Source organism: Furipterus horrens, unplaced genomic scaffold (genome assembly GCF_987537825.1).
Source record: "Furipterus horrens unplaced genomic scaffold, mFurHor1.1.pri manual_scaffold_5, whole genome shotgun sequence".
Classification (NCBI taxonomy): domain Eukaryota; kingdom Metazoa; phylum Chordata; class Mammalia; order Chiroptera; family Furipteridae; genus Furipterus; species Furipterus horrens.
In genome coordinates, this window is record NW_028327175.1 from 194,289,560 (window position 1) to 194,300,559 (window position 11,000).

The following is an 11,000-nucleotide window of genomic DNA, read 5'->3' on the forward strand; positions in this document are numbered from 1 at the left end:
AAATAAAACCTTCAAAAAATAAAAAATAAATAAAAGCTCATAAAAATTTTTTAAAAATCCTCCTAGTGTCAGCCTGCGAGCCAAGTGTCATTGGTTCGATTCCCAGTCAGGGCACATGACTAGGCTGCACGTCAGGTCCCCAGTTGGGGGCGCAAGTGACAGGCAACCACACAGTGATGTTTCTCTCCCTCTCTTTCTCCTTTCCCCTCTCTCTAAAAATAAAAATAAAATAAACAAACAAACAAATAAATTATTATTTTTTTTTTAAATCCTCCTGCATTACTCTGATATCACCATTCAGGGTTTCTTTTACCCATGATGCAATTAGAATGATTACATGACCTCACTGAAGTCCACTAGTGGTGTTACCATTTCTCAATTCAGCGGATAGTTAATGAGCACCTACTGTGTGCCTCTGCTGGACACTGGAGATACAGCAGTGAACCCTGCTCTCACAGAACCTCAAGTCTATGAAATTAAATATAATCATCACATTTCTAGCTATTTCCCAAAGCATTATGAACATTTAAACTCTGATTCATTTTTGTAATAGCACTGTAAGTGATAGGCCACAGAACCTTGATGTTTGTATTATGTTATTTTGCTCTAATGGATCAGAAATCTCTTCTGTGCTACATTTTTGGAATATTTTCTTCAGCTACAGAATATTTTCTGTAGTGAAAAGCCTTGAGAGTCCCTAAGGGATGACAATCAAGCACATAAATATGTAAAATTCTCATTGAATTAATAGACCTGCTTTGGGATGGTTGTTTTTTTTTTCTTTTCGGCTTGTGAGAATATAAAGATCTGGCAAGTTCTCTAAAATTCTATCACTTAGGTCACTTGGGGGAAAATGTGAGAACCGAGGCGCACAGCACACGGGTCCGTAGCCTTTGTGTTTCTGGAGAGCTCTGCTAGTCTCCAAAGGCTGCGACAATGACATGTCAGCTTCATGCCAGCTGCAGCAGCTACGGAAGAAGACTGCGGCTTCTCTTCCGTTCATACATGTGCAGAAACAGCGCTTGCAGCCAGGGCACAGAGGCGGGTGGAAAGGTAACCCTCTCCCCTCCCACTCCATCACCGCCCTGCGCTGGCTGGCCGGGCATACCTCCCTGCCCCATCACTGATCACGTGCACTGATAGGTATCTGGCTCTATTTATGTTAGAGTCCTCACAGAAAAACAGCGACAGCAAGGCCTGGCCCCTCAGCCGGGAGGCAGATACAACTTTGAACTCTGCGCCTAGGGAGGTGAGACCATTAAACTAGGTGTTAATTATCCCTGGATTAACTCGTGTAGAAGATAGAAAGAATAAATCTTTTGGATTTTCCCTTTGTCTTCCCCCTCCCGCAGTCCGCACTGAGTGTTTACGTCCACTTAATCATCAGCTCCACGGGAAGGAGACGGCCTGTAGAGGGGTCTGTATTCTCAGCACCGAGTGCCCCGAAACCAGGACGAACGAGCTCCGTTTTGCTGGGACTCTACGGGTCGTGTTTCGAGCATGTTGGGATCGCGAGAGGCCTTCTTCAAATACTTCATTTCTTCCAAGAGCTGCGCCCCACTCTTGTCTGCCCAAGGTTGATTTTTTTTCCATCCTTCATTATCTATTTTCCAAGCATCTCCCAGGACCGTCATGTCTTCCCTTGAACTGTGTTTGGATTCACCTTCTTCTTCTCCATTCTCATAGCCACACATCCCTGGTCCAGACCCTCGTTCCCTCTTCACTGCGTGACAGCGCCAGCCTTCTAGCTGACCTCCTGGGGTCCATTTGAGACCACGCCGATCCTCCCACAAGACAGAGGTTCCGTAAAGGCCGCTTGGTCCTATCTCTTATTGGCTCAAAAACTCTAAGCGAATGGCAGTTCTGCACAGTTCAACCTAGCTCTTACGTGTCTAAGAACTCGTAGACCGTAGAATCAGACAGACCTGGGTTTGCATCCCATCTCCACCAGTTACTATTTACAAGTTCTCCAATTTCCCTGATTTTTAGGGGTTTTTTGTTTGTTTGCTTTTCTAAATATGGTAAAAAATATATATATATGTACATATAATGCAGAATTTGTCATTTTAATCATTTCAAATGGCTTTAATTACATGTTATTCAAACATCACCCACTATTTCCAAAGTGTCTCTTCCTCCTTAACAGAAACTTCGTACCCATTAAGCATAACTGCCCATTCCTTCTACCAGTGCCCCATCCTCCTTCGAAGTTTTCACCAACTCAGGAGCTCCCCCCTGACCCTTATCGCGCTGCCTCCAGCCACTCTCCTCTCCCGAGGGGGGTGGTGGGGATGGGCATGGGAGGGGGGTGGGGAGTGGGGTTGAAAGTTCCAATCTTCTAATCATGGCTTGGTGTTTCTGGCACTAGCAGCCATCCAGAAGCTCTCTAGGGGCCCCACCATAAGTCACTGCATTGGCATAAACTCAGGTGAGATCAAAACAGGCTTGTTATGAATAACAAGAGACACCACTGTCACTCGGGAGGTTACAAGGGTTTAGTTGCTCTGTGCCAGGAAGTGGGACAAAGACTCAGTATTTCTGATTCTAACAAAGCAGCCATGACCACTCCGGTTTTCCAAAACGCTTTCTTCATCCCAAACCGAAACATTGTACTCATTAAGCAGCAACTCCTCCTTCCCCTCTCCCATCGACCTATCATCTACTTCCTGCCTCTATAAATTTACCTATTGTACATTCTTCATATCAGTGGAATAACCTAATATTAATCCTTCTGTTGTCTGACTTATTTCACCTGGCATGTTGTTTTCAAGATTCATCGATGTTGAACCTTATAGCAGAACGTCACTTCTTTTTTCATGGCTTAGTAATATTCCACCATATGTATAATATATACCACATTTCGTTCATTCATCTTGTCAATATAGGAAACATCCAAACCTGTAGAGAGTTTATATGAGTTTATTTGAGCCAAACTGATAACATGCAGGGAAGCAAGATCTCAAATGCTCCAGAGAATGAGTTTTATAGTTTCTTTTATATATTTGGGATTAAGGAAGGAACAGAAGGAAGACTGCGTGAATGTGGGAGAAAACAAGGCAAAAAAAAAAAAATCTCTATAATGAGATTACAGGACAGCTGGCAAAAGTATGGCCTCTCCTAAGGGCGGTTACCCTTCCAAGGGGACTGAAAAAAGAGGCATTTCAAAGGTTTGTTAACCTTGAGGGACAAAAACAATGGACAGGGCAAAGATAACCTTTTTCTAGTGAAGTTATAGTCCTGAGGCATGATTACTCACAAGACCCGTCCAGTTAGGAAGTTATGATCAGATGATCGTACAAGGTTACTTTCCATGGATTTATTATAAAGCCCCTTTTTCATCCACAGCCTGTTGATGGGTATTTGGATCATTTTCATCTTTGGGCGATGAGGCTGCAATACCAGTATCTGTTTAAGTCCATGTTTTCCCTTCTTGTGGGTACATACTTAGGAGTGGAACTGCTGATTCCCCTGGCCATTTGTTTAACTTTTTGAAGACCTGCCAACCTCTTTTCCACAATGGCTGCACCACTTTACATTTCACTGAGGCAATGCCCAAAGGTTCCAGTTTCTCCCCATTCTTCCCACACTATTTTCTTTTCCCTTTTTTCTTTCTTTCCTTTTTTAACTTACAGCCATTTTAGGAAGTAAAGAGAGGTATCTCACTGTGGTTTTGATTTGACCGAGTGTGCATCTTTCATGCAGTTATTGGGCATTTATACATATTCTTTGGAGAAGTGTCTAATCAAGTTCTTTGCCCATTTTAAAAATTGGATTGTTTCATTTTGTTTGTTGGTTTTGTTTGCTGTTGTTGACGATGGTATTCTTTGATGTACAAAAGTTTCCAATTCTAATTTAACTACTTTTTCTTTTGTTGTTTGTGCTTTTAGGTCATACTGTTGCCAAATTCAAGGTCATGAAGGTTAATCCCTATGTATTTTTCTAACAGTTTATGACTTTAGTTTTTATTCAGGTCATTCATTCATTTTGAGTTAATTTTTGTATATGGTGTGAGGTAGGGGCCTAATTTCATTCTTTTGCACGTGGAAATCCAATTACACGTTACTGTTTGTTAAAGAAACTGATCTTTCACCATTGAATGGATTTGGCACCCTTGCGAAAAGTCAGTTGGCCATATATGTTTGGGTTTACTTCTGGGCTCTTAATTCTAATCAATTGGTTTTATGTTTATCGTTATGCCAGTAGTACGTTACTTTGATTACTGTAGATTTATAGTAAATTTTCAAATCAGGAGATGTGAGTACTCTGACTTTGTTTCTCTTCAAGACCATTTTAGTTATTTTCAGCCCTTGGCAATCCCATATGAATTTGAGATCTGCCAAAAAAAAGTCTTGACAATTTGATAGTGCATTGAACCTATAGATCACTCGGTGGGATACTGTTATCTTAACAATATTAAGTCTTCATTGATGAACATGAATGCCTTTCCATTTATTTAGGACTTCTTTAATTTCTTTCAACAATGTTTTATAGTTTTCACGGCGCAAGTCTTTCGCCTCCTTGGTTAAATTTATTCCTGGATATTTTATTCTTTTAGATAGAAATAGAACTTATTTCTTGATTTCCTTTTTAGATTGTTCACTGCAGGTGTACAGTGACAGGGATGATTTTTGTGTGTTAATCTTATATCTTGCAACTTTGGTGAATTTAGTTAACAGCTCTAGTAGCTTTCATGCAGATCCTCTGGGAATTTTTTTTTTTTTTTTTTTTTATAGGATTATGTCATCTGTGAATGTCCTTCTTTTTCCTTTCCAAGTTGGATACCTTTTATTTCTTTTTGTTTTCTAATTTTTCTGACTAGAACTTCCAGTACAATGTTAAGTAGCTTTGGTAAAAGCAGGCATTCTTGTTTTGTTCCTGATAATTTATGTTTAAAGTACTTATTAAATTGATGAGATTAGTGCCCTCAAAAGAAGAGACAAGAGAGAGCCTGTTCCTCTCTTTCCCTCTCTTCTTGCCATGTGAGGATGTAATAAAATAGCCGTCTACAAATCAAGATGAAGGCTCTTACCAAAACTCAGCCATGCTGTCATGGTCCTGGAAAGGCCTCATCTCGGACTTCGCAGCCCCCAGAACTGTGAGAAATAAATTTCTGCTGTTTAAGCCACCCAGTCAATGGTACTTTTTTAAAAGCCCAATTCCTAGCCAGAGTACCATAAATTCTAACACTAAAGGCTTATTTACCTCCATTTCTATTGCCCACAACTTGTCCAACTTTTAACAAAAAGACACACTACAAACAAGGGGGAAAAATCATAGTCTAAGGAAGCAAAGCATCAGAACTAGACTCAGATATGAAATAGATGTTAGAATCACCAGAGAAGGAATATAAAATAACTATAATTAATATGTCAATGGTTCTAATGGGAAAGGTAGACAACATGTAAAAATAGATGAGAAATGTAAGGAAAGGAGATTTTTTAAGGTGGTGAAGTTATTTCATATGATATACTAATGACGGATACATGGCACTGTTAAAACCCACAGAACTTTAAAGCACAAAGAGCAGACCTGAATGTATCACATTTTAAAAAATTAATTTAGGAGATCACCATGAAGTGCAGAATGTGACCAAACGAATGTATGAGACAACCTCACTTTTGCAATGGGAAGATAATCAATGGGAAGAGACTAGAATGATCTATGTGGTAATGGATTAGACCTGAAGACATGTATAAACTTGGGTTTGGCTTAATATAAATGTGGATAATTACACATAGAGATATTTATAGGTATATGTATTACATGGCTTAGTATACATACTAAACAACTGGGAGGTGCTAGAAGCAATGACACCCCGATAACAGCGAGCTCACCTAATGCCCAGATTTTGGTTTCATTCTCCAGTGAAAGGAGCCAGGACTTCTTAGAGAAACGGCTGGTTCTAGAACTGAGGCAGGAAATATACACGGTGACTTCAGAGCATCTTGTAATGCCAGAAAGGTCACTCCATTCCTCTGCATAGTATACACCTCCAGGATAAAGCCAGAGGGAACACTTGGTTTTCTCATTTCCAGAGAAGGAACTAAACCCCACACTCAAGCAATAAATCCACAAGGTCTTATCTTGCTTTCTGCACTGCCTTTCCGGCAAGGATTTTCTCTTCACTTCTCTCCCAGCAGTGTGACCTAACTTTCCACCCCTCCCTGGCTCCACATCTGTGGAGGACTGCCCTCAGAATGTGTTTCAGATTTTGTAACAGAACACTGGATGTCATACCCTCATTCCTGGCTTTATCTGCAAGGGAAGCGAGGAGCAGACCTCTCTGTCGTAAATGTGAGATGAAAATAACAGTATGTTGGGCAGAGCCTGTGAGAAGCAATAATAATAAGCCCCCTCAATTATAAATAATTCAATGTCTATTAGTGTTCTGTACACTGATATCATGTCCACATACGGAAGATACTTACGAGGGAGAGAAGATTTCAATTCTGAGGCTTTGTCAAAGCCCGTTGTAAAGTACCTGCACCCAAATTGTCTTTTAATTTTTTCCTACCAGCTGGGAATGATTTGTAATTGTATGATTTTAGAGTTACAAGGTGAAAATTTTTAATTCTTCATTTTGTAGATGAGGAAACTGAGATAGAGAGCTCTCTTGCTGTTGCATATACATTATACAAAGATTTCATAGAAATGCTATTTATGCACGATGAAAAACCTTATTGTAGCTTAGAAGAATTACTTAGTCTTTTAAAAATCTTAATAAACATTGATTCTTAATAAAACTTCATTATAAAACCTTTGGATTAGAAGGGATCTAGAGCAATCTGTAACTTATCTCTCCACACTTCAGCAAGAAAACAAGGACATCTTCATCTTTTCTTGCATTCCTGCTTAACTGTTGATTATAAAATACGGGAGGTGGAGTACTAAAGCTCGGTGATATATTTGGGTCATTCTAGGGAAAATCCAAACTTCCAAAACAGGTACATTTTTACAATGGAAATAAACTCTCTGCCTTACAAAATTATTTATTCCACGGCTCATTCACACAGCAATCCATCTAGTATATATAAAAATTATTTGCATCAAAAAATTCTGTGAAGACTCCATATGACTGAAATGAGAGAAGACGTTTACTAGCACCTGGTTATAAAAGCAACATTAAGAAATTCAAACCCTGGCTGGTGTGGCTCAGTGGATTGAGCGTCGGGCTGGGAACCAAGTGTCGCTGGTTCGATTCCCAGTCAGGGCACGTGACTAGGTTGCACGCCAGATCCCCAGTTGGGGGCGCGAGTGAGAGGCAACCACACACTGATGTTTCTCTCCCTCTCTTTCTCCTTTCCCCTCTCTCTAAAAATAAAACAGACAAATAAATTATTTTTTTAAAGAAATTCATTAATCCTGATATGATACAAATTCTCTTCCAATTTATTATGTTTCCTTAAATTTCAATTAGTTAAAATTTTTTTCAAGGTGTTTGCTCAGCAAGTCATACCTGTCATCTTGTTTGGTCATAGACAAGAAAGACATAAAGCTACAGTGTTAACGAAGAGCTGCAGAATAAGCTGAAGTCTATATTTTACTGTCAACAGAGGTAAGCAAATGCATGATCTTCACTGCACAGACACACTGGCCTCATCTCCTTGTCATCAAACTGTCATGACAACTGTTCCATGCCATCGTGGGTCAAGAAAATTACTCCATGTTTTTTCTGAACTTTGAAAAGCTAACCATAATGTAGACCTATCAAGTTGCACATATATTATCATGGGCATTTCTGAAATGTTCTGTACTTAAAAAGAAAGTGCTTGGAGTGCAGAGGTTGATCGCAGAAGTTCAGGACTCTGCTAGACATTCCATTTCCCTCCAGCTGCTCATCGGAGACTGAAAACCAAGCTCCTCTCTCCAGCGATGCCAGACGGACAAAGTGATGGGTTCGGGCCCCATCCCAGAGGGGGACGCATCCTTGAGACTCTGTGTTAAGATGATAAAAGGGTGGATCATCTGACTTTAAACAAATGACAAAGAAATACTACAACTGATTAAGGCTATTTTCAGTTTTGTTATATATCCGTTCTTGACCCTGTAGATATATGGATAAAGGAAATTTAGATTACTTCTGACATTTCAAGATCAAAGTTCTGAGGACACTTGCTGTACTGAATTTCCCACTTCTGGCAGTAGCCAGAGAGGGTGCAGTTTTATAAAAGGAGGAAGGCCTTCCCAGCACCGTCTGAACTCTCCACTGCCCTTCTTCTGGGCGATAAACAATAAGTACAACCAGACTCCAATGAAGCCACTTCACTTTGAAGTGATTTTTCATGCCTCCTTAGCAGATCAGAGGTATTATTATTTTTGTTTTTGCTCTTACTCAATTACACTTACATATTTGGAGCAGGAAAGAGGACACTTCAAACACATTGAACTTGGTCTTGGGTTGGGGTCAGAAACGCTGCAGCTCGCACACCAGTCTGCACACATCTGGTGCCCCAGATGGGAGTAATACCAACTGTCCCCCTCTTTTCATAACTGCATTATGAAAGATGTATGTTGGTTTCCTCCTCTGTGAGTTTAATTCACACCAATACTTTAAGGAAGATTCGAAAGAAAAAAAGGAATGAAAGAAAACATTTCCAACAGCGCAGAGTTGGGTTTTCATGCTTCCAGCATACAAAAAACTCCAAGATAATTATAGCCTATAACAGAGCTTTAAGGCTCATTTTGTGAATCAAATCAACTACATATTATTTGCCGTGCAGAAGCTCAAGATGCACCACAAAATGCTATATTTTCAGCCCAGATATAGGTTTTATGTTTTTCCTCTGAAATGATTTTCAGCAGTGAAATTGTTTTTGTTAAACCAGCTGAAAAGCAAACAACATCATAGAGCCACTGTTGTTCAATGTCACCATTCGGTCTCAGCTGAAATATTGACGTTAAGAGATGCCCTCGCTATTGCATCACCGACTATACTAAGAAGAGATCATGTTCTTTCTTGCTTTCTCTCCGACGTGATTTTCTATAGTATTATCCAGATTTGCTGTAGCGAACAAGTCAGGGAGCTCACATGCAGACCGTCAGCCCCTGATGAAAGGGATCCTCAGGGAGTGAGCCACAGAATCACATACCCACATAACCAGTATAGTTACCTCCATCTGGAGAGGCTAAGCTAAGGGCAGAGTAAGGTCGGAACTCAAGACTCACAATCCGGCATCCTGAAGGAATAGACCACCAAATGCAAGTGCCACGCGCACAAGGGTTTTGTCCCTCTTGTTGACTGGTGTGTCCTAAGCATCTGGAAGAGTGCCTGGTACACAGTGGGCACTCAATAAACTGTTATTGAATGGATAAATATTGCTCCCAGCTTCCCGATCAAGATCATAAGCCAGCGAGGAATCAGACTTAACTTTCTTGCGTGACCATGTATCACAGGGTTGGCAGCATGAATTAGCGGGAAGAGCACCCAGTTGTACCTCTTAATGGAGTCACTTACATTATCTCAGCCAAGTACCCTTATGGCTGTATTTCCAAGAGCAAATAAATCCGAGCCTTAGCTTGCTCACCTGAAAACGGCCATAATATTGGACCTAGCTCTTTCATAGGGTTTGAAGCATATCAGAGTAGGTAGTGTTATGTCAAACTCTAAGGTGCTATAAAAACACTGTTACTATCAGCAAATGGACTCTGAGATGTAACCATTCTATTCACAGAGGGGTTGGCTGCAGAAGAGTTTGGGCAGGGACTCTGGCCGAAGCAGCTACTCCAGTGTGACCCAAACTGCTACTGAGCTAGAACCAGTCTCGCAGAAGCCAAGGAGACTAATGCAACCCATAAGAAGGTACAAGATAGGGTAAAGGAGCAGGATGGAGCAGTCAAGAAGAAGGCAAGAGCAGCCAGAAGTTCAAGTTCATTATCCCAAAGAACATTTAAAAGAACCGGTCCAGGTAGTAGATTAAAATGCAGTGTTGAGATTTCCAGGTGGGTATTGACTAGGTCATTGGTAAACAAATCATTCCTAGAACTAAGTACAAGCGTCTGGAAACCAGGGCTAGCGCGAAGGAAGGGGAGGTGGCAGGGCCTAGGAGAGCAGGCTGGACTCAGGGCTCTGTTGGGTGCCAGAGGTACACGAGGTAGCAGAGGCAGGGTTAGAAAAGCCAGATGGGCATGGGCTGGCTTTTCTCACACTGGAGCAGAGAAAGGAGACCAAGCTCAGGCCTCATGGGACATCCAGGGCTTTGTCCACTTCTGATGCTCAGACATCTAAGGTTCCTGATGTACCCGCAGACCTGGGCAGTTAAGACCACGGGGGTCGCACTCACTGTTGGTAGCTCAGGAAGGCAGGTTGAGTGCTCTGATGATTAACACTAGTGCGAAAAGTAGGAAAGCTACTTTTTAGAAATGTCAGAGAATATTGTTTCGCTATGGGGGTGGCGACAGGAAACCACATTTACGAGCGAACTATAGATGCTACTTTTGTGACATCTTAAAGCACAGAATTATAAGGCAGAATCCTGAAGGCACGTCCATAACTTTCCAATGGTTTATTCAGAACAGGAAACATCAGGTAGTCAGGCCACAGCTGCAGACAAAGGAACAATGTTTGTATGCATTGTTCTCCCAGCCCGGCCCTTTTGAGTCACCTTGTCCACAGAGATCCCAGCTGATGGCCATAAATGGTGGCCAGGGAGAGTCAAGCATGGTGTGTGACTATTGCTCAGGCCGCCTGCTCATCACTCCCATACCTTCCATTTCTTTCAGGATCCCAACACCTGACTTTCCTATTTCCCAGTCCTTCTGTGTTGACAGCTGACCAAAGCTCCCTAGCGTGGCCTCACTGCACTCCAAGGACTCTGTCCTTCTGAGCCTGTGGCCCTGTCCACCCCTGGACATCTCAGGTGGAGAGCTTTGCTCAAGCTCTGACCTTACAATTAGACACCAGCCTCAGTCTGACCAGCACCCAGATGGACCCGCTCAAGGCCACCCAAACAGGTGAGCATTGCAAACAGCCTGCAGGACCGAGGCCTCTCCACTGGGGTCAT